The sequence below is a fragment of the Apodemus sylvaticus genome, chromosome 15, assembly GCF_947179515.1.
Source record: "Apodemus sylvaticus chromosome 15, mApoSyl1.1, whole genome shotgun sequence".
In the NCBI taxonomy this organism is placed as follows: Eukaryota; Metazoa; Chordata; class Mammalia; order Rodentia; family Muridae; genus Apodemus; species Apodemus sylvaticus.
Window position 1 is genome coordinate 88778196 of NC_067486.1, and position 23963 is coordinate 88802158.

Here is a 23963-nt window from a genome sequence, read left to right on the forward strand (position 1 = left end):
AAGTTTAAGTGTTTCCAATAAGTATGTATTTGTCTTTACTCTGCAACACTGTATTTCCTTATAACGTGGTATTCCTACATATTCTTTTGGGAGAAAACTCTCCTGTCCATTCTCTTTTGAGGCTACACGCTTAGAAATACACGCAACACTAAAGCTTTTCGAGTTACAACATGTTGTTTAGGAAAAACAAGATAATTTCGCACTATGCGGTATTTCCTTAAAACGTGATATTCTGACAAATTTTAGCGAAGGAAAACTCTCCTGTGGGTTCTCTTTTGAGGCTACACGTTTAGACGTACACGCCACACCAAATCTTTTCCAGTTACAACCTGTTGTTTAGGAGATACAAGCTAATTTTTCATGATGCTTTATTTCTTCTCGTAAAGTGTTTCCAATAAGTATGTATTTGTCTATACTCTGCAACACTGTATTTCCTTATAACGTGGTATTCTTACATATTCTTTCGAGAGAAAACTCTCCTGTGCATTCCCCTTTGAGGCTACGCGCTTAGACATACACGCAACACCAAAACTTTTCGAGTTACAACGTGTTGTTTAGGAAAAACTAGATAATTACGCACGATGCGGGATTTCCTTAATAAGGGGTTTTCTGACAAATTTTGACCAAGGAAAATTCCTCTATGGGTTCTCTTTTGAGGCTACACGTTTAGACATACAGGCCACACCAAATCATTTTAAGTTACAACGTGTTGTTTAGGAGATACAAGCTAATTTTGTACGATGCGTTATTTCTTCTCGTAAAGTTTTTCCAATAAGTAAGTATATGTCTTTACTCTGCAACACTGTATTTACTTATAACGTGGTATTCTTACATATTCTTTCAAGAGAAAACTCTCCAGTGCGTTCTCATTTGAGGCTACACGCTTAGACATATACGCAACACCAAAGCTTTTCGAGTTACAACCTGTTGTTTAGGAAGAACAAGATAATTTCCCATGATGCGGGATTTCCTTAAAACGTGGTTTTCTGACAAATTTTGACGTAAGAAAATTCTCCTGTGGGTTCTCTTTTGAGGCTACACGTTCAGACGTACACGCCACACCAAATCTTTTTGAGTTACCACGTGTTTTTTCGGAGATACAAGCTAATTTTGTACCATGCGTTATTTCTTCTCATAATGTGTTTCCAATAAGTACGTATATGTCTTTACTCTGCAGCAATATATTTCCTTATAACGTGGTATTCTTACATATTCTTTCGAGAGAAAACTCTCCTGTGCATTCTCTTTTGAGGCTGCACGCTTAGACATACACGCAACACCAAAGCTTTTCGAGTTACAACGTGTTGTTTAGGAAAAATTCTCCTGTGGGTTCTCTTTTGAGGCTACATGTTTAGTTGTAAACGCCACACCAAATCTTTTCGAGTTACAACGTTTTGTTTAGGAGATACAAGCTAATTTTGTAAGATACGTTATTACCTCTCGTAAAGGGTTTCCAATACATATGTATTTGTCTTTACTCTGCAACAGTGTATTTCCATATAACGTGGTATTCTTACATATTCTTTTGAGAGAATATAGGAGATACAAGCTTATTTTGTACTATGTGTTATTTCTACTCGTAAAGTTTAAGTGTTTCCAATAAGTATGTATTTGTCTTTACTCTGCAACACTGTATTTCCTTATAATGTGGTATTCCTACATAATCTTTTGGGAGAAAACTCTCCTGTACGTTCTCTTTTGAGGCTACACGCTTAGATATACCCGCAACACCAAACCTTTTCGAGTTACAACATGTTGTTTAGGAAAAACAAGATAATTTCGCACGATGCGGGATTTCTTTAAAACGTGGTTTTGACAAATTTTGACGAAAGAAAACTCTCCTGTGGGTTCTCTTTTGAGGCTACACGTTTATACGTACACGACGCACCAAGTCTTTTTGAGTTACAACGTGTTGTTTAAGACATACACGCTAATTTTGCAAGATGCTTTATTTCTCTCATAAAGTGCTTCCAATACATACATATTTGTCTTTACTCTGCCACACTGTATTTCCTTATAACGTGGTATTCTAAATATTCTTTTGAGAGAAAACTCTCCTGTGCGTTCTCTTTTGGGGCTACATGCTTAGACATACACGCAACACCAAAGCTTTTCGAGTTAAAACGTGTTGTTTAGGAAGAACAAGATAATTTCTCACGATGCGGGATTTCCTTAAAACGTGGTTTTCTGACAAATTTTGACGAAAGAAAACTCTCCTGTGGGTTCTCTTTTGAGGCTAGACGTTTAGACGTACACGCCACACCAAATCTTTTTGAGTTACAACGTGTTGTTTTGGACAAACAAGCTAATTTTGCAAGATGCGTTATTTCTCTCATAAAGTGCTTCCAATACGTACGTATTTGTCTTTACTCTGCCACACTGTATTTCCTTATAACGTGGTATTCTTACATATTCTTTCGAGAGAAAACTCTCCTGTGTGGTCTCTTTTGGGGCTACACACTTAGACATACACCCAACACCAAAGCTTTTCGAGTTAAAACGTGTTGTTTAGGAAGAACAAGATAATTTCTCGCGATGCGGGATTTTCTTAAAACGTGGTTTTCTGACGAATTTTGACAAAAGGAAATTGTCCTGTTGGTTCTCTTTTGAGGCTACACGTTTAGACGTACACGCCACACCAAATCTTTTCGAGTTACAACGTGTTGTTTAGGAGATACAAGCTAATTTTGTACGATGCTTTATTTCATCTCGTAAAGTTTATGGGTTTCCAATACATATGTATTTGTCTTTACTCTGCAACACTGTATTTCCTTATAACGTGGTATTCTTACAAATTCTATCGAGAAAAAACTCTCCTGTGCGTTCTCTTTTGAGGCTACATGCTTAGACATACACGCAACACCAAAGCCTTTCGAGTTACAACGTGTTGTTTAGGAAAAACAAGATAATTTCGCATTATGCGGGATTTCCGTAAAACGTGGTTTTCTGAAAAATTTTGACGAAAAAAATTCTCCTTTGGGTTCTCTTTTGAGGCTACACGTTTAGACGTACATGCCACACCACATCTTTTCGAGTTACAACGTGTTGTTTAGGAGATACAAGCTAATTTTGTACGATGCTTTATTTCATCTTGTAAAGTTTATGGGTTTCCAATACATATGTATTTGTCTTTACTTTGCAACACTGTATTTCCTTTTAACGTGTTATTCTTACAAATTCTATCGAGATACAACTCTCCTGTGTGTTCTCTTTTGAGGCTACACGCTTAGATATACACGGAACACCAAAGCTTTTCGAGTTACAACATGTTGTTTAGGAAAAACAAGATAATTTCGCACGATGCGGGATTTCCATAAAACGTGGTTTTCTGAAAAATTTTGACGAAAGAAAATTCTCCTGTGGGTTCTCTTTTGAGGCTACACGTTTAGACGTACACACCACACCAAATCTTTTCGAGTTACAACGTGTTGTTTAGGAGATACAAGCTAATTTTTTACGTTGCGTTATTTGTTCTCATAAAGTGTTTCCAATACGTACGTATTTGCCTTTACTCTGCAACACTGTATTTCCTTATAAAGTGGTATTCTTACATATTCTTTCGAGAGAAAACTCTCCTGTGCATTCTCTTTTGAGGCTACATGCTTAGACATACACGCAACACCAAAGCTTTTGGAGTTACAACGTGTTGTTTAGGAAAAACAAGATAATTTCGCACGATGCGGGATTTCCTTAAAATGTGGTTTTCTGAAAAATTTTGACGAAAGAAAATTCTCCTGTGGGTTCTCTTTTGAGGCTACACGTTTAGACATACAGGCCACACCAAATCTTTTTAAGTTACAACGTGTTGTTTAGGAGATACAAGCTAATTTTGTACGATGCGTTATTTCTTCTCGTAAAGTTTTTCCAATACGTAAGTATTTGTCTTTACAACACTGTGTTTCCTAATAACGTGGTATTCTTACATATTCTTTCGAGAAAAAACTCTCCTTTGCATTCTCTTTTGAGGCTACACGCTTAGACATACATGCAACAACAAAGCTTTTCGAATTACAACGTGTTGTTTCGGAAAAACAAGATAATTTCGCACGATGCGGGATTTCCATAAAACGTGGTTTTCTGACAAATTTTGACTAAAGAAAATTCTCCTGTGGGTTCTCTTTTGAGGCTACACGTTTAGATGTACACGCCACACCAAATATTTTTGAGTTACAACGTGTTGTTTAGGAGGTATAAGCTAATTTTTTTACGGTGCGTTATTTCTTCTCGTAATGTTTAAGTGTTTCCAATATGTTTGTATTTGCCTTTACTCTGCAACACTGTATTTCCTTATAACGTGTTATTCTTACATATTCTTTCGAGAGAAAACTCTCCTGTGCGTTCTCTTTGGAGGCTACACGCTTAGACATACACGCAACACCAAAGCTTTTCGAGTTACAACGTGTTGTTTAGGAAAAACAAGATAATTTCGCATGATGCGCGATTTCCTTAAAACTTGGTTTTCTGACAAATTTTGACGAAAGAAAATTCTCCTGTGGGTTCTCTTTTGAGGGTACATGTTTAGACGTACAAGCCACACCAAATCCTTTCGAGTTATATCGTGTTGTTTAGGAGATACAAGCTTATTTTGTACTATGTGTTATTTCTACTCGTAAAGTTTAAGTGTTTCCAATAAGTATGTATTTGTCTTTACTCTGCAACACTGTATTTCCTCATAATGTGGTATTCCTACATAATCTTTTGGGAGAAAACTCTCCTGTGCGTTCTCTTTTGAGGCTACACGCTTAGATATACCCGCAACACCAAACCTTTTCAAGTTACATGTTGTTTAGGAAAAACAAGATAATTTCGCACGATGCGGGATTTCTTTAAAACGTGGGTTTTGACAAATTTTGACAAAAGAAAACTCTCCTGTGGGTTCTCTTTTGAGGCTACACGTTTAGACGTACACGCCACACCAAATCTTTTCGAGTTACAGCGTGTTCTTTAGGAGATACAAACTAATTTTGTACGATGCCTTATTTCTTCTCGTAAAGTTTAAGTGTTTCCAATAAGTACCTATTTGTCTTTACTCTGCAACACTGTATTTCCTTATAACGTGGTATTCTTACATATTCTTTCAAGAGAAAACTCTCCTGTGCATTCTCTTTTGAGGCTACACGCTTAGACATACACGCAACACCAAAGCTTTTCGAGTTACAATGTGTTGTTTAGGAAAAACAAGATAATTTCGCACGATGCGGGATTTCCTTAAAACGTGGTTTTCTGACAAATTTTGACGAAAGAAAATACTCCTGTGGGTTCTCTTTTGAGGCTACACGTTTAGACGTACATGCCACACCAAATACTTTCGAGTTAAAACGTGTTGGTTAGGACATACAAGCTAATTTTTTAAGATGCGTTATTTCTTCTCGTAAAGTTTACATGTGTCCAATACGTACGTAATTGCCTTTACTCTGCAACACTGTATTTCCTTATAACGTGGTAATCTTGCATATTCTTTAGAGAGAAAAACTCTCCTGTGTGTTCTCTTTAGAGGCTACATGCTTAGACATACACGCAACACCAAAGCATTTCGAATTACAACCTGTTGTTTAGGAAAAACAAGATAATTTCACACGATGCGGGATTTCCTTAAAACGTGGTTTTCTGAAAAATTTTGACGAAAGAAAATTCTCCTGTGGGTTCTCGTTTGAGGCTACATGTTTAGTTGTAAACGCCACACCAAATCTTTTCGAGTTACAACGTTTTGTTTAGGAGATACAAGCTAATTTTGTACGATGCGTTATTACCTCTAGTAAAGTGTTTCCAATACTTACGTATTTTTCTTTACTCTGCAACAATGTATTTCCATATAACGTGGTATTCTTACATATTCTTTCGAGGGAAAACTCTCCTGTGCATTCTGTTTTGAGGCTACACGCTTAGACATACACGCAACATCAAAGCTTTTCGAGTTACAACGTGTTGTTTAGGAAAAACAAGATAATTTCGCACGATGCGGGATTTCCTTAAAACGTGGTTTTCTGACAAATTTTGACGAAAGAAAATTCTCCTGTGGGTTCTCTTTTGAGGGTACACATTTAGACGTACAAGCCACACCAAATCCTTTCGAGTTATATCGTGTTGTTTAGGAGATACAAGCTTATTTTGTACTATGTGTTATTTCTACTCGTAAAGTTTAAGTGTTTCCAATAAGTATGTATTTGTCTTTACTCTGCAACACTGTATTTCCTTATAATGTGGTATTCCTACATAATCTTTTGGGAGAAAACTCTCCTGTGCGTTCTCTTTTGAGGCTACACGCTTAGATATACCCGCAACACCAAACCTTTTCGGGTTACAACATTTTGTTTAGGAAAAACAAGATAATTTCGCACGATGCGGGATTTCTTTAAAACGTGGATTTTGAAAAATTTTGACGAAAGAAAACTCTCCTGTGGGTTCTCTTTTGAGGCTACACGTTTAGATGTACACGCCACACCAAATCTTTTCGAGTTACAGCGTGTTATTTGGGAGATACAAACTAATTTTATACGATGCCTTATTTCTTCTCGTAAAATTTAAGTGTTTCCAATAAGTACCTATTTGTCTTTACTCTGCAACACTGTATTTTCTTATAACGTGGTATTCTTACGTATTCTTTCGAGAGAAAACTCTCCTGTGCATTCTCTTTTGAGGCTACACGCTTAGACATACACGCAACACCAAAGCTTTTCGAGTTACAATGTGTTGTTTAGGAAAAACAAGATAATTACGCACGATGCGGGATTTCCTTAAAACGTGGTTTTCTGACAAATTTTGACGAAAGAAAATACTCCTGTGGGTTCTCTTTTGAGGCTACACGTTTAGACATACACGCCACACCTAATCCTTTCGAGTTAAAACGTGTTGTTTAGGAGATACAAGCTAATTTTTTAAGATGCGTTATTTCTTCTCCTAAAGTTTAAATGTGTCCAATACGTTCGTAATTGCCTTTACTCTGCAACACTGTATTTCCTTATAACGTGGTAATCTTGCATATTCTTTAGAGAGAAAAACTCTCCTGTGCGTTCTCTTTCGAGGCTACATGATTAGACATACACGCAACACCAAAGCATTTTGAATTACAACCTGTTGTTTAGGAAAAACAAGATAATTTCACACGATGCGGGATTTCCTTAAAACGTGGTTTTCTGAAAAATTTTGACGAAAGAAAATTCTCCTGTGGGTTCTCTTTTGAGGCTACATGTTTAGTTGTAAAGGCCACACCAAATCTTTTCGAGTTACAACGTTTTGTTTAGGAGATACAAGCTAATTTTGTACGATGCGTTATTACCTCTCGTAAAGTGTTTCCAATATGTACGTATTTGTCTTTATTCTGCAACAATGTATTTCCATATAACGTGGTATTCTTACATATTCTTTCGATAGAAAACTCTCCTGTACATTCTCTTTTGAGGCTACATGCTTAGACATACACGCAACACCAAAGCTTTTCGAGTTACAACTTGTTGTTTAGGAAAAACAAGATAATTTCGCACGATGCGGGATTTCCTTAAAACGTGGTTTTCTGACAAATTTTGATGAAAGAAAATTCTCCTGTGGGTTCTCTTTTGAGGGTACACGTTTAGACGTACAAGCCACACCAAATCCTTTCAAGTTATATCGTGTTGTTTAGGAGATACAAGCTTATTTTGTACTATGTGTTATTTCTACTCATAAAGTTTAAGTGTTTCCAATAAGAATGTATTTGTCTTTACTCTGCAACACTGTATTTCCTTATAATGTGGTATTCCTATATAATCTTTTGGGAGAAAACTCTCCTGTGCGTTCTCTTTTGAGGCTACACGCTTAGATATACCCGCAACACCAAACCTTTTCGAGTTACAACATGTTGTTTAGGAAAAACAAGATTACTTCGCACGATGCGGGATTTCTTTAAAACGTGGGTTTTGAAAAATTTTGACGAAAGAAAACTCTCCTGTGTGTCCTCTTTTGAGGCTACACGTTTAGACGTACACGCCATACCAAATCTTTTCGAGTTACAGCGTGTTGTTTAGGAGATACAAACTAATTTTGTACGATGCCTTATTTCTTCTCGTAAAGTTTAAGTGTTTCCAATAAGTACGTATTTGTCTTTACTCTGCAACACTGTATTTCCTTATAACGTGGTATTCTTACATATTCTTTCGAGAGAAAACTCTCCTGTGCATTCTCTTTTGAGGCTACACGCGTAGACATACACGCAACACCAAAGCTTTTCGATTTACAATGTGTTGTTTAGGAAAAACAAGATAATTTCGCACGATGCGGGATTTCCTTAAAACGTGGTTTTCTGACAAATTTTGACGAAAGAAAATACTCCTGTGGGTTCTCTTTTGAGGCTACACGTTTAGACGTACACGCCACACCAAATCCTTTCGAGTTAAAACGTGTTGGTTAGGAGATACAAGCTAATTTTTTAAGATGCGTTATTTCTTCTCGTAAAGTTTAAATGTGTCCAATATGTACGTAATTGCCTTTACTCTGCAACACTGTATTTCCTTATAACGTGGTAATCTTGCATATTCTTTAGAGAGAAAAACTCTTTTGTGCGTTCTCTTTCGAGGCTACATGCTTAGACATACACGCAACACCAAAGCATTTCGAATTACAACCTGTTGTTTAGGAAAAACAAGATAATTTCACACGATGTGGGATTTCCTTAAAACGTGGTTTTCTGACAAATTTTGACGAAAGAAAATTCTCCTGTGGGTTCTCTTTTGAGGCTACATGTTTAGTTGTAAACGCCACACCAAATCTTTTCGAGTTACAACGTTTTGTTTAGGAGATACAAGCTAATTTTGTACGATGCGTTATTACCTCTCGTAAAGTGTTTCCAATACGTACTTATTTGTCTTTACTCTGCAACAATGTATTTCCATATAACGTGGTATTCTTACATATTCTTTCGAGAGAAAACTCTCCTGTGCATTCTCTTTTGAGGCTACACGCTTAGACATACACGCAACACCAAAGCTTTTCGAGTTACAACGTGTTGTTTAGGAAAAACAAGATAATTTCGCACGATGCAGGATTTCCTTAAAACGTGGTTTTCTGACAAATATTGACGAAAGAAAATTGTCCTGTGGTTCTCCTTTGAGGCTACACGTTAGACGTACACACCACACCAAATCTTTTCGAGTTATAACGTGTTGTTTAGGAGATACAAACTAATTTTGTATGATGCCTTATTTCTTCTCGTAAAGTTTAAGTGTTTCCAATAAGTATGTATTTGTCTTTACTCTGCAACACTGTATTTACTTATAACGTGGTATTCTTACATATTCTTTCGAGAGAAAACTCTCCTGTGCGTTCTCTTTTGAGGCTACACGATTAAACATACACGCAACACCAAAGCTTTTCGAATTACAATTTGTTGTTTAGGAAAAACAAGATAATTTAGCACGATGCGGGATTTCCTTAAAACGTGGTTTTCTGACAAATTTTGACGAATGAAAATACTCCTGTGGGTTCTCTTTTGAGGCTACACGTTTAGATGTACACACCACACCAAATCTTTTCGAGTTACAACGTGTTGTTTAGGAGATACAAGCTAATTTTGTACGATGCGTTATTTCTTCTCATAAAGTTTAAATTTTTCCAATACATACGTATTTGCCTTTACTCTGCAACACTGTATTTCCTTATAACGTGGTATTTTTGCATATTCTTTCAAGAGAAAACTCTCCTGTGCGTTCTCTTTCGAGGCTACATGCTTAGACATACAGGCAACACCAAAGCTTTTCGAATTACAACGTGTTGTTTAGGAAAAACAAGATAATTTCGCACGATGCAATTTCCTTAAAACGTGGTTTTCTGAAAAATTTTGACGAAAGAAAATTCTCCTGTGGGTTCTCTTTTGAAGCTACATGTTTAGTTGTAAACGCCACACCAAATCTTTTTGAGTTACAACGTGTTGTTTAGGAGACACTAGCTAATTTTGTACGATGCATTATTACTTCTTGTAAAGTGTTTCCAATACTTATGTGTTTGTCTTTACTCTGCAACACTGAATTTCCTTATAACGTGGTATTCTTACATATTCTTTCGAGAGAAAACTCTCCTGTGCGTTCTCTTTTGAGGCTACACGCTTAGACATACACGCAACCCCAAAGCTTTTCGAATTACAACGTGTTGTTTAGGAAGAACAAAATAATTTCTCACGATGCGGGATTTCCTTAAAACGTGGTTTTCTGACAAATTTTGACGAAAGAAAATTGTCCTGTGGTTCTCTTTTGAGGCTACACGTTTAGACGTACACGCCACACCAAATCTTTTCGAGTTACAACGTGTTGTTTAGGAGATACAAGCTAATTTTGTATGATGCTTTATTTCATCTCTCTAATTTTAAGGGTTTCCAATACGTAAGTATTTGTCTTTATTCTGCAACATTGTACTTCCTTATAATGTGGTATTCTTACATATTCTTTTGAGAGAAAACTCTTCTGTGTGTTCTCTTTTGAGGCTACATGCTTAGACATACACACAACACCAAAGCTTTTCGAGTTACAACGCGTTGTTTAGGAAAAACAAGATAATTTCGCACGATGCAGGATTTCCTTAATACGTGGTTTTCTGACAAATTTTTACCAAAGAAAATTCTCCTGTGGGTTTTCTTTTGAGGCTACACATTTAGACGTACACGCCACACCAAATGTTTTCGAGTTACAACGTGTTGTTTAGGAGATACAAACTAATTTTTTACAATGCGTTATTTTTTCTCATAAAGTGTTTCCAATAAGTACGTATTTGTCTTTACTCTGCAACACTGTATTTCCTTATTACGTGGCATTCTTACATATTCTTTCGAGAGAAAACTCTCCTGTGCGTTCTCTTTTGAGGCTACATGCTTAGACATACACGCAACACCAAAGCTTTTCGAATTACAACGTGTTGTTTAGGAAAAACAAGATACTCTCTCACGATAATTTTGCACGATGCAGGATTTCCTTAAAACGTGGTTTTCTGAAAATTTTGACGAAAGAAAATTCTCCTATGGGTTCTCTTTTGAGGCTACACGTTTAGATGTACACTCCACACCAAGTCATTTCAAGTTACAACGTGTTGTTTAGGAGATACAAGCTAATTTTGTACGATGCTTTATTTCATCTCTTAAAGTTTAAGGGTTTCCAATACGTACGTATTTGTCTTTACTCTGCAACACTGTATTTCCTTATAACGTGGTATTCTTACATATTCTTTCGAGAGAAAACTCTCCTGTGTGTTCTCTTTTGAGGCTATACACTGAGACATACACGCAACACAACAGCTTTTTGAGTTACAACGTGTTGTTTAGGAAACACAAGATAAATTCGCACGACGCAGGATTTCCTTAATACGTGGTTTTCTGACAAATTTCCAAAGAAAATTCTCCTGTGGGTTCTCTTTTGAGGCTACACGTTTAGACGTACACGCCACATCAAATCTTTTCGAGTTACAACGTGTTGTTTAGGAGATACAAGCTAATTTTGTACAATGCGTTATTTCTTCTCATAAAGTGTTTCCAATACGTACGTATTTGTCTTTACTCTGCAACACTGTATTTCCTTATAACGTGGTATTCTTACAAATTCTATCGAGAAAATACTCTCCTTTGCGTTCACTTTTGAGGCTACGCGCTTAGACATACACGCAACACCAAAACTTTTCGAGTTACAACTTGTTGTTTAGGAAAAAGAAGATAATTTTGCACGATGAGGGATTTCCTTAAAACGTGGTTTTCTCACATATTTTGACGATAGAAAATTCTCCTGTCGGTTCTCTTTTGAGGCTACACGTTTAGACGTACATGCCACACCAAATCCTTTCGAGTTACAACCTGTTGTTTAGGAGATACAAGCTAATTTAGTATGATGCGTTATTTCTTCTTGTAAAGTGTTTCCAATACATACGTTTTTGTCTTTACTCTGCAACACTATATTTCCTTATAACGTGGTATTCTTACATATTCTTTCGAGAGAAAACTCTCCTGTGCATTCTCCTTTGAGTCTACACGCTTAGCCATACACGCAACACAGAAGATTTTCGAGTTACAACGTGTTGTTTAGGAAAAACTAGATAATTTCGCACGATGCGAGATTTCGTTAAAACGTGGTTTCTGACAAATTTTGATGTACGAAAATTCTACTGTCGGTTCTCTTTTGAGGCTACATGTTTAGACGTACATGTCACATGAAATCTTTTCGAGTTACAACGTGTTGTTTAGGAGATACAAGCTAATTTTGTACAATGCTTTATTTCTGCTCTTAAAGTGTTTCCAGTATGTACGTATTTATCTTCTCTCTGCAACACTGTATTTCCTTATAACGTGGTATTCTTACATATTCTTTCGAGAGAAAAAACTCTCCTGTGCATTCCCTTTTGAGGCTACACACTTAGACATACACGCAACACCAAAGATTTTCGAGTTACAACTTGTTGTTTAGGAAAACAAGATAATTTTGTAGGATGTGGGATTTCGTTAAAACGTGGTTTTCTGACAAATTTTTAAGAAAGAAAATTCTCCAGTGGTTTCTCTTTTGAGGCTTCACTTTTAGACGTACACGCCAAACCAAATGTTTTCGAGTTTCCACTTGTTGTTTAGGAGATACAAGCTAATATTGTATGATGCGTAATTTCTTCTCGTAAAGTGTTTCCAATATGTACTTTTTGTCTTTACTTTGCAACACTGTATTTCCTTATAACGTTGTATTCCTACATGTTCTTTCGAGAGAAAACTCTCCTGTTCATTCTCTTTTGAAGCTACACGCTTAGACATACACGCAACACCAAAGCTTTTCGAGTTACAACGTGTTGTTTAGGAAAAACAAGATAATTTCGGAGGATGCGGGATTTCCTTAAAACGTGGTTTTCTGACAAATTTTGACGAAAGAAAATTCCCCTTTGTGTTCTCTTTTGAGGCTACACGTTTAGACGTACACGCCAAACCAAAACTTTTCGAGTTACCACGTGTTGTTTAGGAGATACAAGCTAATTTTGTTCGATGCTTTGTTTCTTCTCGTAAAGTGTTCCCAATATATACTTATTTGTCTTTACTCTGCAAAATTGTATTTCCTAATAACGTGGTATTCTTACATATTCTTTCGAGAGAAAACCCTCCTGTGCCTTCTCTTTTGAGGCTCCATGCTTACACATACACGCAACACAAAAGCTTTTCAAGTTACAACATGTTGTTTAGGAAAAAGAAGATGATATCCCACGATGCGGGATTTCATTAAAACGTAGTTTTCTGAAAAATTTTGACGAAAGAAAATTCTCCTGTGGGTTCTCTTTTGAGGCTATACGTTTAGACGTACACGCCACACCAAATCTTTTCGAGTTACAACCTGTTGTTTAGGAGATACAAGCTAATTTTGTAAGATGCGTTAATTCTTCTCGTAAGGTGTTTCCAATAAGTAAGTATTTGTCTTTACTCTGCAACACTGTATTTCCTTATAACGTGGTATTCTTACATATTCTTTCGAGAGAAAACTATCCTGTGCGTTCCCTTTTGAGGCTACACACTTAGACATACAGGCAACACCAAAGCTTTTCGAGTTACAACGTGTTGTTTATGAATAAAAAGATAATTTCGCACGATGTGGGATTTCCTTAAAACATGGTTTTCTGACAAATTTTGACAAAAGAATATTCTCCTGTGGGTTCTCTTTTGACGCTAAACGTATAGACGTGCACGCCACACCAAATCCTTTCGAGTTACCACGTTTTGTTTAGGAGATACAAGCTAATTTTGCATGATGTGTTATTTCTTCTCGTAAAGTGTTTCCAAAACGTACGTATTTGTCTTTCTCTGCAACACTGTATTTCCTTATAACGTGGTATTCTTATATATTCTTTCGAGGAAAAACTCTCCTGTGCATTCTCTTTTGAGGCTACACGCTTAGACATACACGCAACACCAAGGCTTTTCGAGTTACAACGTGTTGTTTAGGAAAAACAAGATTATTTCGCACGATGCGAGATTTCCATAAACCGTGGTTTTCTGAAAAATTTTGACGAAAAAATTTTCCTGTGGGTTCTCTTTTGAGACTACACGTGTAGAGGTACGAGCCACACCAAATCTTTTCCAGTTACAACGTGTTGTTTAGGAGATACAAGCTAATTTTGTACGATGCGTTATTTCTTCTCTTAAAGTGTTTCCAATACGTACTTAGTTGTCTTTACTCTGCAACACCGTATTTCCTTATAACATGGTATTCCAACATATTCTTTCGAGAGAAAACTTTTCTGTGCGTTCTCTTTTGAGGCTACACGCTTAGAAATACACGCAACCCCAAAGCTTTTCGATTTACAACGTGTTGTTTGGAAAAACAAGATAATTTCGCACGATGCGAGATTTTCTTAAAACGTGGTTTCTGACAAATTTTGATGAAAGAAAATTCTCCTGTGGGTTCTCTTTTGAGGCTACACGTTTAGACGTACACGTCACACCAAATCTTTTCGAGTCATAACGTGTTGTTTAGGAGATACAAGCTAATTTTGTATGATACGTTATTTCTTCTCCTAAAGTGTTTCCAATACATATGTATTTTTGTTGACTCTACAACACTGTATTTCCTTATAACGTGGTATTCTTACCTATTCTTTTGAAAGAAAACTCTCCTGTGCCTTCTCTTTTGAGGCTCCACGCTTAGACATACACGCAACACTAAAGCTTTTCGAGTTACAACATGTTGTTTAGGAAAAAGAAGATGATTTCGCACGATGCGGGATTTCCTTAATAAGTGGTTTTCTGAAAAATTTTAACGAAAGAAAATTCTCCTGTGGGTTCTCTTTTGAGGCTACACGTTTAGACGTACACACCACACCAAATCCTTTCGAGTTACCACGTGTTGTTTAGGAGATACAAGATAATTTTGTAAGATGCATTATTTCTTCTCGTAAAGTGTTTCCAATACATACGTATTTGTCTTTACACTGCAAAACTGTATTTTCTTATAACGTTGTATTCTTACATGTTCTTTCGAGAGAAAACTCTCCTGTGCGTTCTCTTTAGAGGCTACACGCTTAGACATACACGCAACACCAAAGCTTTTCGAGTTACAACGTGTTGTTTAGGAAAAACAAGATAATTTTGCACGATGCGGGATTTCCTTAAAACGTGGTTTTCTGACAAATTTTGGCGAAAGAAAGTTCTCCTGTGGGTTCTCTTTTGAGGCTACACGTGTAAACGTACGAGCCTCACCAAATCTTTTCGAGTTCCAACGTGTTGTTTAGGAGATACAAGCTAATTTTGTACGACACGTTATTTCTTCTCTTAAAGTGTTTCCAATACGTACGTATTTGTCTTTACTCTGCAACACTGTATTTCCTTATAACGTAGTATTCTTACATATTCTTTCGAGAGAAAACTCTCCTGGGTGTTCTCTTTTGAGGCTACATGCTTAGACATACACGCAACAGCAAAGGTTTTCGAGTTACAATGTGTTGTTTAGGAAAAATAAGATAAATTCGCACGATGCGAGATTTCCTTAAAATGTGGTTTCTGACAAATTTTGATGATAGAAAATTCTCCTGTCGGTTCTCTTTTGAGGCTACACGTTTAGATGTACACCTCACACCAAATCTTTTCGAGTTACAACGTGTTGTTTAGGAGATACAAGCTAATTTTGTACGATGCGTTATTTCTTCCCTTAAAATATTTCCAATTTGTACTTATTTGTCTTTACTCTGCAAAATTGTATTTCCTTATAATGTGGTATTCTTACATATTCTTTCGAGAGAAAACTCTTCTGTGCCTTCTCTTTTCAGGCTCCACACTTAGACATACACGCAACACCAAATCTTTTCGAGTTACAACATGTTGTTTAGGAAAAAGATGATTTCGCACGATGCGGGATTTCCTTAAAACGTGGTTTTCTGAAAAATTTTGACGAAAGAAAATTTTCCTGTGGGTTCTCTTTTGAGGCTACACGTTTAGACGTACACGCTACAGCAAATCTTTTCGAGTAACAATGTGTTGTTTAGGAGATTCAAGCTAATTTTGTACTATGCGTTAATTCTTCTCGTAAAGTTTTTCCAATATGTAAGTATTTGTCTTTACTCTGCAACACTGTATTTCCTTATAACGTGGTATTCTTACATATTCTTTCGAGAGAAAACTATCCTGTGCGTTCCCTTTTGAGGCTACACACTTAGATATACAGGCAACACCAAAGCTTTTCGAGGTACAACGTGTTGCTTATGAAAAACAAGATAATTTCGCACGATGCGGGATTTCCTTAAAACGTGGTTTTCTGACAAATTTTGAAGAAAGAAAATTCTCCTGTCGGTTCTCTTTTGAGGTTGCACGTGTAGACGTACGAGCCTCACCAAATCTTTTCGAGTTCCAACGTGTTGTTTAGGAGATACAAGCTAATTTTGTACGACACGTTATTTCTTCTCTTAAAAGTGTTTCCAATATGTACGTATTTGTCTTTACTCTGCAACACTTATTTCCTTATAACGTAGTATTCTTACATATTCTTTCGAGAGAAAACTCTCCTGGGTGTTCTCTTTTGAGGCTACATGCTTAGACATACACGCAACAGCAAAGGTTTTCGAGTTAAAATGTGTTGTTTAGGAAAAATAAGATAATTTCTCACGATGCGAGATTTCCTTAAAATGTGGTTTCTGACAAATTTTGATGAAAGAAAATTCTCCAGTGGGTTCTCTTTTGAGGCTACACGTTTAGACGTACACCTCACACCAAATCTTTTCGAGTTACAACGTGTTGTTTAGGAGATACAAGCTAATTTTGTACGATGCTTTATTTCTTCCCGTAAAATATTTCCAATTTGTACTTATTTGTCTTTACTCTGCAAAATTGTATTTCCGTATAATGTGGTATTCTTACATATTCTTTTGAGAGAAAACTCTTCTGTGCCTTCTCTTTTCAGGCTCCACACTTAGACATACACGCAACACCAAAGCTTTTCGAGTTACAACATGTTGTTTAGGAAAAAGATGATTTCGCACGATGCGGGATTTCCTTAAAACGTGGTTTTCTGAAAAATTTTTACGAAAGAAAATTCTCCTGTGGGTTCTCTTTTGAGGCTACACGTTTAGACGTACACGCTACAGCAAATCTTTTCGAGTAACAATGTGTTGTTTAGGAGATTCAAGCTAATTTTGTACTATGCGTTAATTCTTCTCGTAAAGTTTTTCCAATATGTAAGTATTTGTCTTTACTCTGCAACACTGTATATCCTTATAACGTGGTATTCTTACATATTCTTTCGAGAGAAAACTATCCTGTGCGCTCCCTTTTGAGGCTACACACTTAGATATACAGGCAACACCAAAACTTTTCGAGGTACAACGTGTTGTTTATGAAAAACAAGATAATTTCGCACGATGCGGGATTTCCTTAAAACGTGGTTTTCTGACAAATTTTGAAGAAAGAAAATTCTCCTGTGGGTTCTCTTTTGAGGCTACACGTTTAGACGTACACACCACACCAAATACTTTCGAATTACCACGTGTTGTTTAGGAGGTACAAGCAAATTTTGTAGGATGCAATATTTCTTCTCGTAAAGTTTTTCCAATACGTACGTATTTGTCTTTACTCTGCAACACTGTATTTCCTTATAATGTTGTATTCTTACAATTTCTTTCGAGAGAAAACTCTCCTGTGCGTTCTCTTTAGAGGCTCCATGCTTACACATACACGCAACACCAAAGCTTTTCGAGTTATAACGTTTTGTTTAGCAAAAAGAAGATGATTTCGCACGATACGGGATTTCCTTAAAACGTGGTTTTCTGACAAATTTTGAAGAAAGAAAATTCTCCTGTGGGTTCTCTTTTGAGGCTACATGTTTAAATGAACACGCCACACCAAATCTTTTCGAGTTACAATGTGTTGTTTTGGAGATACAAGCTAATTTTGTACGATGCGTTAATTCTTCTCCTAAAGTGTTTCCAATATGTACTTATTTGTCTTTACTCTGCAAAATTGTATTTCCTTATAACGTGGTATTCTTACATATTCTCTCGAGAGAAAACTCTCCTGTTCCTTCTCTTTTGAGGCTCCACGCTTACACATACACGCAACACCAATGCTTTTCTAGTTACAACATGTTGTTTAGGAAAAAGAAGGTGATTTCGCACGATGCGGAATTTCCTTAAAACGTGGTTTTCTGAAAAATTTTGAAGAAAGAAAATTCTCCTGTGGGTTCTCTTTTGAGGCTACACGTTTAGACGTACACACCACACCAAAAGTTTCGAGTTACAACTTGTTGTTTAGGAGATACAACCTAATTTTGTACTATGCATTAATTCTTCTCGTAAAGTGTTTCCAATACGTACGTGTTTGTCTTTACTCTGCAACACTGTATTTCCTTATAACGTGGTATTCTTACATATTCTTTCGAGAGAAAACTCTCCTGTGCGTTCTCTTTTGAGACTACATGCTTAGACAAACACTCAACACCAGAGCTTTTCGAGTTAAAACGTGTTGTTTAGGAAAAAATAGATAATTTCGCTCGATGCGAGATTTCCATAAAACGTGGTTTCTGACAAATTTTGATGAAAGAAAATTCTCCTGTGGGTTCTCTTTTGAGGCTACACGTTTAGACGTACACGTCACACCAAATCTTTTCGAGTTATATCGTGTTGTTTAGGAGATACATACTAATTTTTTACGATGCCTTATTTATTCTCGTAAAGTTTAAGTGTTTCCAATAAGTACATATTTGCCTTTACTCTGCAAAATTGTATTTCTTTATAGCGTGGTATTCTTCCATATTCTTTCGAGAGAAAACTCTCCTGAGCGTTCTCTTTTGAGGCTCCACGCTTAGACATACAGGCAACACCAAAGCTTTTCGAGTTACAACATGTTGTTTAGGAAAAAGAAGATGATTTGGCACCATGCGGGATTTCCTTAAAACGTGGTTTTCTGAAAAATTTTAACGAAAGAAAATTCTCCTGTGGGTTCTCTTTTGAGGGTACACGTTTAGACGTACACGCCACACCAAATCTTTTCGAGTTACAACGTGTTGTTTAGGAAATACAAGCTAATTTTGTACTGTGCTTTAATTCTTCTCGTAAAGTGTTTCCAATACGTACGTGTTTGTCTTTACTCTGTAACACTCTATTTCCTTATAACTTGGTATTCTTACATATTCTTTTGAGAGAAAACTCTCCTGTGGGTTCTCCTTTGAGGCTACATGCTTAGACATACACATAACGCCAGAGCTTTTCGAGTTACAACGTGTTGTTTAGGGAAAACAAGATAGTTTCGTACGATGCGAGATTTCCGTAAAACGTGGATTCTGATAAATTTTGATGAAAGAAAATTCTCCTGTGGGTTCTCTTTTGAGGCTACACGTTTAGACGTACACGTCACACCAAATCTTTTTGAGTTACAACATGTTGTTTAGGAGATACAAGCTAATTTTTTATGATGCGTTATTTCTTCTCGTAAAGTGTTTCCAATATGTACTTATTTGACTTTACTCTGCAAAATTGCACTTCCTTATAACGTGGTATTCTTACATATTCTTTCGAGAGAAAACTCTCCTGTGCCTTCTCTTTTGAGGCTCCATGCTTAGACATACACGCAAGACTAAAGCTTTTCGAGTTACAACATGTTGTTTAGGAAAAAGAAGATGAAGTTGCACGATGCGGGATTTCCTAAATACGTGGTTTTCTGAAAAATTTTAACGAAAGAAAATTCTCCTGTGTGTTCTCTTTTGAGGCTACACGTTTAGACGTACACGCCACACCAAATCTTTTCGAATTACAACGTGTTGTTTAGGAGATAGAAGCTAATTTTTTATGATGCGCTAATTCTTCTCGTAAAGTGTTTCCAATATGTACGTATTTGTCTTTACTCTGCCACACTGTATTTCCTTATAACGTGGTATTCTTACATAATCTATCGAGAGAAAACTATCCTGGGCATTCCCTTTTGAGGCTACACACTTAGACATACAGGCAACACCAAAGCGTTTCGAGTTACAACGTGTTGTTTATGAAAAACAAGATAGCATCGCACGATGCAGGATTTCCTTAAATCGTGGTTTTCTGACAAATTTTGACGAAAGAAAATTCTCCTGTGGGTTCTCTTTTGAGGCTACGCATTTAGACGTACACGTCACACCAAATCCTTTCGAGTTACCACGTGTTGTTTAGGAGATACAAGCTAATTTTGTACGATGCGTTATTTCTTCTTGCAAAGTGTTTCCAATACATATGTATTTGTCTTTACTCTTCGACTCTGTATTTCCTTATAACGTTGAATTCTTACGTGTTCTTTCGAGAGAAAACTCTCCTGTGCCTTCTCTTTTGAGGTTCCACGCTTAGACCTACACGCAACACTAAAGCTTTTCGAGTTACAACATGTTGTTTAGGAAAAAGAAGATGATTTGGCATGATGCGGGATTTCCTTAAAACGTGGTTTTCTGAAAAATTTTGACGAAAGAAAATTCTCCTGTGGGTTCTCATTTGAGGCTACACGTTTAGTTATACATGCCACACCAAATCTTTTCGAGTTACAACGTGTTGTTAAGGAGATACACGCTAATTTTGTAAGACGCGTTAATTCTTCTAGTAAAGTGTTTCCTATACGTACGTATTTGTCTTTACTCTGCAACACTGTATTTCCTTATTCGTGGTATTCTTACATATTCTTTCGAGAGAAAACTATCCTGTGTGTTCCCTTTTGAGGCTACACAATAAGACATACATGCAACACCAAAGCTCTTCGAGTTACAACGTGTTGTTTAGGAAAAACAAGATAATTTCGCACGATGCGGGATTTCCTTAAAACGTGATTTTCTGAAAAATTTTGATGAAAGAAAATTCTCCTATGGGATCTCTTCTGAGGCTACACCTTTAGACATACATGCCACACCAATTCTTTTCGAGTTACAACGTGTTGTTTAGGAGATACAAGCTAATTTTGTACGATGCATTATTTCTTCTCATAAAGTGTTTCCAATACTTATGTATTTGTCTTTACTCTGCAACATTCGGTATTTCTTCTCGCATGGTAAAACATTAGCTTGTATCTCCTAAACAACACGTTGTAACTCGAAAAGATTTGTTGTGGCGTTTACATCTAAACGTGTAGCCTCAAAAGTGAACCCACAGGAGAATTTTCTTTCGTCAAAATTTTCCAGAAAACCACGTTTTATGGAAATCCCGCATCGTGCGAAATTATCTTGTTTTTCCTAAACAACACCTTGTACCTCGAAAAGTTTTGGTGTTGCGTGTATGTCTAAGCGTGTAGCCTCAAAAGAGAACGCACAGGAGAGTTTTCTCTTGAAAGAATATATAAGAATACCACGTTATATGGAAATACAGTGTTGCAGAGTAAAGACAAATATGTACGTATGGAAACACTTTACGAGAGGAAAAAACTCATGGTAAAAAATTAGCTTGTACCTCCTAAACAACACGTTGTAACTCGAAAAGATTTGGTGTGGTGTTTACATCTAAACGTGTAGCCTCAAAAGAGAACCCACAGGAGAATTTTCTTTCGTCAAAATTTGTCAGAAAACCACCTTTTAAGGAAATCCCGCATCGTGCAAAATTATCTTGTTTTTCCTAAACAACACGTTGTAACTCAAAAAGCTTTTGTGTTGCATGTATGTCTACGCGTGTAGCCTCAGAAGAGAACGCACAGAAGAGTTTTCTCTCGAAAGAATATGTAAGAATACCACGTTATAAGGAAATACACTGTTGCAGAGTAAAGACAAATAGGTACTTATTGGAAACACTTTACGAGAAGAAATAATGTATCGTACAAAATTAGCTTGTATCTCCTAAACAACACGTTGTAACTCGAAAAGATTTGGTGTGGCGTGTACGTCTAAACATGTAGCCTCAAAAGGGAACCCACAGGAGAATTTTCTTTCGTCAAAATTTGTCAGACAACCACGTTTTAAGGAAATCCCGCATCGTGCGAAATTATTTTGTTTTTCCAAAACAACACGTTGTAACTCGACAAGCTTTGGTGTTGCGTGTATGTCTAAGCATGTAGCCTCAAAAGAGAATGCACAGGAGAGGTTTCTCTCGAAAGAATATGTAAGAAAACCACGATATATGGAAATACAGTGTTGCAGAGTAAAGACAAATATGTACGTATTGGAAACACTTAACGAGAAGAAATAACGCATCTACAAAATTAGCTTGTATCTCCTAAACAACACGTTGTGACTCAAAGGGATTTCGTGTGGCGTGTACGTCTAAACGTGCAGCCTCAAAAGAGAACCCACAGGAGTATTTTCTTTCGTCAAAATTTTTCAGAAAACCACGTTTTAAGGAAATCCCGCATCGTGAGAAATTATTTTGTTTTTCCAAAACAACACGTTGTAACTCGAAAAGCTTTGGTGTTGCGTGTATGTCTAAGCATGTAGCCTCAAAAGAGAACGCACAGGAGAGGTTTCTCTCGAAAGAATATGTAAGAAAACCACGATATATGGAAATACAGTGTTGCAGAGTAAAGACAAATATGTACGTATTGGAAACACTTTACGAGAAGAAATAACGCATGGTATAAAATTAGCTTGTATCTCCTAAACAACACGTTGTGACTCAAAAGGATTTGATGTGGTGTTTACAACAACGCGTTGTAACTCGAAAAGATTTGGTGTGGCGTGTAGCCTCAAAAGAGAACCCACAGGAGAATTTTCTTTCGTCAAAATTTGTCAGAAAACCACGTATTAAGGAAATCCCGCATCGTGCGAAATTATCTTGTTTTTCCTAAACAACACGTTGTGACTCAAATAGCTTTGGTGCTGCGTGTATGTCTAAGCGTGTAGCCTCAAAAGAGAACGCACAGGAGAGTTTTCTCTAGAAAGAATATGAAAGAATACCACGTTATAAGGAAATACAGTGTTGCAGAGTAAAGACAGATGCATACATATTGGAAACACTTTACGAGAAGAAATAATGCATCGTACAAAATTAGCTTGTATTTACTAAAAAGCACGTTGTAACTCGAAAAGATTTGGTGTGGCATGTACCTCTAAACGTGTAGCATCTAAAGAGAATACACTGGAGAATTTTCTTTGGTCAAAATTTGTCAGAAAACCACTTTTTAAGGAAATCCCGCATCGTGCGAAATTATCTTGTTTTTCCTAAACAACACGTTGTAACTCGAAAAGCTTTGGTGTAGCGTGTATGTCTAAGCGTGTAGCCTCAAAAGAGAATGCACAGGAGAGTTTTCTCGCGAAAGAATATGTAAGAATACCAAGTTATAAGGAAATACAGTGTTGCAGAATAAAGACAATTACATATGTATTGGAAACACTTTACCAGACGAAATATCGCATCGTACAAAATTAGCTTGTTTCTCCTAAACAACACGTCGTAACTCGAAAAGATTTGGTGTGGCGTGTACGTCTAAAAGTGTAGCCTTATAAGAGAACCCACAGTAGAATTTTCTTTGGTCAAAATTTGTCAGAAAACCACGTTTTAAGGAAATCCCACATCGTGCGAAATTATCTTGTTTTTCCTAAACAACACGTTGTAACTCAAAAAGCTTTGGTATTGGGTGTATGTCTAAGAATGTAGCCTCAAAAGAGAACGCACAGGAGAGTTTTCTCTCGAAAGAATATGTAGGAATACTTCGTTATATGGAAAAACAGTGTTACAGAGTAAAGACAATTATGTACGTATTTGAAACACTTTACGAGAAGAAATAATGCATGGGAAAAAATTAGCTTGTATCTCCTAAACAACACGTAGTAACTCGAAAGGATTTGGTGTGGTGTTTACATCTAAAGGTGTAGCCTCAAAAGAGAACCCACAGGAGAATTTTCTTTCGTCAAAATTTTTTCAGAAAACCACGTTTTAAGGAAATCCGGCATCGTGTGAAATTATCTGGTTTTTCCTAAACAACACGTTGTAACTCGAAAAGCTTTGGTTTTGCATGTATGTCTAAGCGTGTAGCCTCAAAAGAGAACGTACAAGAGAGTATTCTCTCGAAAGAATATGTAAGAATACCACGTTATAAGGACATACAGTGTTGCAGAGTAAAGACAGATACATACATA